We start from the raw sequence: 6,188 nt of genomic DNA on the forward strand, positions 1-6,188 counted from the left end.
GCCAATCAGATATTTACATGACGGTTCATCACAGTAGCAAAACGACAGTGATGAAGGAGCAATGAAAATAATTTATGGTTGGGGTCGCAAAGGGTGGCGGCATGAGGAAGGTAGAGACGCGCTGATGTAGAGCGACCAAACGTCTCACAGCTGGATCAACAAACCACATCATGAGCAACACAGAAAAGATTGACGGTGTCAGGGATTTCATTTTACTTGGATCCACAATCAATGATCAATGGTCACGATAGCAGCCCCAGGATATTCAGACAATATGATGGACGAATCTGCTACACCAGACCCCTTTAGAATGCCATTTTTAGAATTAACCAAGCCATGGAATGTTCAGTGGCTTCACATGAGTGTATAAGTTGGACAACTGATAAGGAAAACTAGAGAAGAATCGGTGCATTTAATGATAATGTTGGTGAAAAATATCTCTTGGAAGAAGTTCGGTCAAAATGCTTTTCAGAAACTAGGATGACGAGACTTGGTCTCTGTGTTAGTCTGGGTATCTTAGAGAAACAAATCCACAGAAACTCATGCATAAGAGAGAGGTTTTTTTTAAACATTTTATTAGGGGCTCACTCATACAACTCTTATCACAATCCATGCATATACATACATCATTTGTATAAAGCACATCTGTACATTCTTTGCCCTAATCATTTTCTTTCTTTTTTTCCCCTTTTTTTTAAAAACATTTTATTAGGGGCTCATACAACTCTTATCTCAATCCACACATATACATACATCAATTTTATAAAGCACATCCATACATTCTTTGCCCTAATCACTCTCAAAGCATTTGCTCTCCACTTAAGCCCTCTGCATCAGGTCCTCTTTTTTCCCCCCTCCCTCCAAGAGAGAGTTTTATATAAAGGGTAAGTGCACATCAAGAAAACATCCCAACCCAGTGCTGCTCAAACCCACAAGTTCAACATTAGCCAATATATCTGACACCAATCCATGAAATCCTCCTCCATCTCACAAAACACACACTATGATGCCGACTTCAGGAGGAAAGCCGAGTCAGTGAACGTGTAAACATCTCAGCACTGGCAGGGGTCTCCACATGGCTGCTCCAGCATCCAGGGCTGCATCGAGGTAGGTCCATACAGCTTCTCCTTGGGGATGTCCTGCAGGAAGTGAGCCTTGCCAGCTGAAGCAGGGAACTGGCTAAGGCAGCTGGACCTTGGTCCGACCATCACAAAGCAAGAGACCCAAGAACTAGAAAGGCGAGGCTCACTGAGTCATTTATCCCTCCGCCTTTCAATTAACCCCATAGGTGTCAGTTGGCACAATAAACTTTAACTGTACCAGTCTCACACAAGATGGATATATTATCAAGAAGGGTCAGTCCCTGGAAAAGGGCATCGTGCTTTGTAAAGTAAAGGGTTAACAACAAAGAAGACCCTCCCTGAGACAGATTGGCACACTAGCTGCAGCAACGGGTTCAAGGCCAGGGACGACTGTGAGGATGGCAAAGGTCCAGACAGTGCTCCCTTCTATGGGGCAGAGGGTGACTCTGTGTTGGAAATGCTACTGTGGGACAGGACCGAACATCAGCAGCAGCAGCCCATACCTGTTGAACGGTACTGAACCGGATCGCTGGGTCTTCCCAGCATCTGGGAAGCAGATGCTGGATGCACATTTTATGGGTGCACAAACAGAGGGAGTCAGAGTTGGCTTGGCTTGCTCAAGGTCACACAGCTGGGACACGAATCCAATTTTACTCACAAAAAATCTCATTCTCTGATGAGGGCAATGAATGTACAAATGTGCTTTACACAATAGATGTACGGATGGATTGTGATAAGAGTTATATGAGCCCCTAATAAAATGATAAAAAAAATTCTCATTCTCTTTAAAAAAATCATTTTATTGGGGGCTCTTACAGCTCTTATCACAATCCAGCCATATATCCATTGTGTCAAGCATATTTGTACATATGTTGCCGTCATCATCTTCAAAATGTTTTCCTTCTACTTGAGTCCTTGTATCAGTTCATTTCCCCCTCCTCCTCCCGCCCTCCTTCATTATCAAGGGGTGACCCTTGATAATTGATTTTTTTTCATGTTTTACACCGATAACTGTCTCCCTTTGCCCACTTTTCCATTATCCGTCCCCCTGAGAGGGGTTTATATATAGATCATTGTGATCAGCTCCCCTTTTCTCCCCCCACCTTTACTTTAACCTCCTGGTATCGCTACTCTCATTGTTGGTCCCGAGGGGTTTATCTGTCCTGGGTTCCCTGTGTTTCCAGCTCTTATCTGTACCCGTGTACATGCTCTGGTCTACCGGATTTGTAAGGTAGGATTGGGGTCATGATAGTGGCGGGGTGGAGTGGGGGGCTGTCATTAAAGAACTAGAGGAAAGTCGTATGTTTCATCAGTGCTGTACTGCACCCTGACTGGCTCGTCCCTTCCTTGTGACCCTTCTGTAAAGCGGTGTGCAATTGCCCACTGTCTACAACGGGCTTTGGGTCTCCACTCTTCCATCTCCCTCATTCACACTGAAATCTCTTCTTAACGACCCAGCTGGATTGGCTCCTCTTATGCAAAAATTCTTAGCAAGTTGATGGGAAAGCTGCCCCATTTCGTTGCCTTACTCCCCTTTCAGTTGCGGTAGAGAACGGACTGGACTTTGGAAAATGAGACAAATAATGCAGCTTTCACTCCTTCTACGGATCCCAACCTGAGCACCTCTCTGTCCTCGTCCCACGTGGCCTGGATCCAACCCATCCCACCCCATCTCCATCCTTGCCTTCGCTCCCAGTCACGGCAGAATTCCAAATGGCCCGATGTCTTCGTTGCTCATTCTGTCCTCAAGCTCGTCTCTGAGGCAAGTCTGAGACTGTGTCCCAGGTCCCCAAACTAAAATCTGTGACCCAGGATAGATGCTTTATCAAACACTGTTCACAAAATATATCCTGTGAGTCATTCTCCTTCAGTCCCCTTTTTCTGGGACACTTGCAGCTAGTTCTGTGGGGTCTTTCTCTCTCTTCCACATCTACTTGTTCACCCAGGGGACCTCCTTTTCTCAACCCCAAGGGCCACCTTGCAGGATGACTGGGTGACATTTGTGGGAGTCAGTCCACATCCAGATGAGTCCTGAGGGACCATGTGTTTTTGAAGGGAAGAATTAAACCGACACAAGACAAGGTACGCAAGGGCTCACCTGTTCATCACAGCAGGAACCAGAGAGAGCGCGAATGTATTCTTTCAGGAACTTATATAGTCTCGGGGCAGGCATGCCCGCCCAACCACACGCACCTACCTATGTAACAAAGTGGGCAGTATCTTAAACCTGAGTTCATGGAGGTCGTAACCTAACACCAGTGCTGGGGGCAGGTAAGGGGGAGTGACTGTCCCCTGAGTGGGGAGAACAGTAACAAGGCATCTGCTTCTATAGATAAAGCTGCCGGCCAAATAGCAATCAGCCATGTGCTTGTGACAGGGTAGCACTATAATGGGAGGATATTGGGGGGATGACTTTAATAGGAAGAATGTGACTGGGACTCTTCTCCAACTCACACATGTGAAGGCCTCCCTCCACCCAGAATCCTGCCTGCCAGGCTTCTTTAATCCTGAGACTAGACAATCTGTCTGCATACGCTCTCTTCCGTTTCCCATAGATGTTGACTTCCAGTCTGCTTCCAAAGAGAAACTAACCAAAGAAACAAAAACTTATTGCCATCAAGTCAATTCCAACTCATAGTGATTCTACAGGACAGAGTAGAACTGCAGCAATGGATTTCCAAGGCTGTAATCTTTATAGAAACACACAATCTTTTTTTTTCTACAAACAAAATAAAACAGGATAACACAGTATTATAAAAGGCCATACTCCAACAGTGGAGACCTGGTGGTGTAACGGTTACCCATTGGCTGTAATTCACAAGATCAGCAGTTCAAAACCACCCACAGCTGTACGAGAGGAAGACTGGGCTTTCTACTCCTGTAAATAATTACAGTCTCAGAAACCCATCTTTTTGTCTCCGTGATGGTTTCAAACTGTCAACCTCGTAGCAGCTCAACACATAACCACTAGACCACCGGGGCACGAGGCTACAGAAAAGGACAGCAAATTCCGGAAGGAACTCTTTTGATGAAGGGAGTATAGGCTGACACCAAACCCAGACACAGCCATTACCGAACAATTCATGCAGTCCACCAGGAAAACAGAACTACATGATTATATCACTTGGTGCGAGAAAGGCTTTTGACAAAAGCCAACATCCATGAATGGCTGTTGGGTCCAAACTGCTGACCGTTCCGTTAGCAGCCCAGTGCTGAACCACTGAGCCACCAGAGCTCCTTAGAAACAGTCCCAGGGTCCTAGAAAAGGAGGGACCAGTCAAAGGTCCTAGCAAGGGACACGTCGCTCCTCTCTGCAAGGCCTTCACTTGTATCACAGAGATGACTGGCTTACGGGAGGTCTGGGCGGCGGTGGGTGGAGCACTTGGTGCCTGGGATCTGGGCAAGACTTGGCTGGAGAGACCCCTTCAGTGATGATGGAATCATCAGAAGGCCCTTCCTTGGGCCCTAGTATGGGGGCGGGGGGAGCGCTTGCGGGGCTGGGGTACGGGCAGGATTGAAGAGGGAGGTTGTCGGTAACTGTGGCAGCGGTGTTAATGACCCTCCTTACTCTAGTCATTAGAGAGAGGGATTAGAATGGGGACGAGACATACTTTGAGCAGTCAGTAGAACGGGATGCTGAAGGCACTAACAAGCTGCATTCTGGGATAAAGATAAGGCTGAGACCTAAGGGGGTGGAACTTAGGGTCAATGATGTTGCACACCTGGCAGGAGGACTGTAGGCATGGTGCGGTCAGGGAACTGGCGGATTCATGATAATCACGTATTGCAACTGTGTAACATATCCTCATACATTTTCTGATCGGTATGATTGCCCAAGTCGATGTCAGTTATTGGAGTCCCCAACATCTGCAGACATTTCACATGGGACAATAGACTCCAAGTGAAAGGATTGTGCACAGTGGCTTAGATAGGGGTAACAACAACCGGCTTCCATCGAGTCCGTGCTGACTCATAGCCGCCTCCCCCTGTGGGTTTCTGAGACTGTCACTGTTTATGGGAGTAGAAAGCCTGTCTTTTTCCTGTGGAACTGCTGGTGGTTTCGAACTGCTGACCATGCAGATCATAGCCCAACACGTAACCACGACACCACCAGGGCTCCTTTAGAGAAGTCTAATCCCATGACTCCTAGGCCAGTGCTCTTCCAGCTATGAGAGAGGTTCTTTTCCATAGAGAAGGTTGGGAGCCAGAGACAGTTGGCCTGGCCGAAGAAGTCGAGCAGGAGCGACCAGGAGAGAAAGCTGTGCAGGCATGGGGAGATGGGCTGGGCGCTCCCTGTTACAGGGCCTGCTGGCCGAAGACCCCAGCAGTTTCACTCCGGCATAGCTATCCAAGAGACACGAGTGCAATAAATCCCCCAAAGACAGGCCAAGAATGCCCACAGCAGTTTTATTCTCAGTTGTCACAGAAACAAGTCAAACGGATAAGTAAACTGCGGTCCATCTGTGTCCCAAAATACTACTGTGAGACACAAAGGGGGTCACTGTTTGTGTACACAGCCCTGGTCCTGAATCACAAAACCTCACTCACTCTGCGCAGTGACAGTGGCCAGCCTCAAACGAGCACATTCAAGACAACCCCAGTAACCTGGAGGAAGGGGGGGCAGAGTCGTGGTTGCCGCTGCGGAGCTGGGGGACATGGATTGGGAAGGGCCCAAGGGCATTTTCCAAAGTGGTGGAAACATTTCTATCTCGACCGGGTGGTCATACATATGTACGTCTCACTGTATGTAAATCACACCTCAGGGTCTGAAACATGAAAGCCAAGCTCTTTAGGACAGCATCGACAGGAGCAGGAGCTGGATGGGCCTTGAGCAGAGTGGATGTGCCTTCCAGAGCTGGCTTCTCGGTGAGATGACCAGCTGCCCTGGTGTGCAGGGACAGGAGGCTTTCGGTGCTAAAACCAGGAGCATCCTGGGAAAACTGGACTGCTGGTCACCCACTTCCTATGGCAGAGGTCACTTAGAAGAGGGGGCTGGCTGCCTGGGAGAGAGTCTGCTCCCCTGGCCTGTGGATCTAAAGGCTGCTCCAGAAAGCTCAGAGAGGGGCTGGCCCCAAGGGCAGGTGGCCGGCATTGTTGGTCAACACC

Source organism: Tenrec ecaudatus, chromosome 14 (genome assembly GCF_050624435.1).
Source record: "Tenrec ecaudatus isolate mTenEca1 chromosome 14, mTenEca1.hap1, whole genome shotgun sequence".
Lineage (NCBI taxonomy): Eukaryota > Metazoa > Chordata > Mammalia > Afrosoricida > Tenrecidae > Tenrec > Tenrec ecaudatus.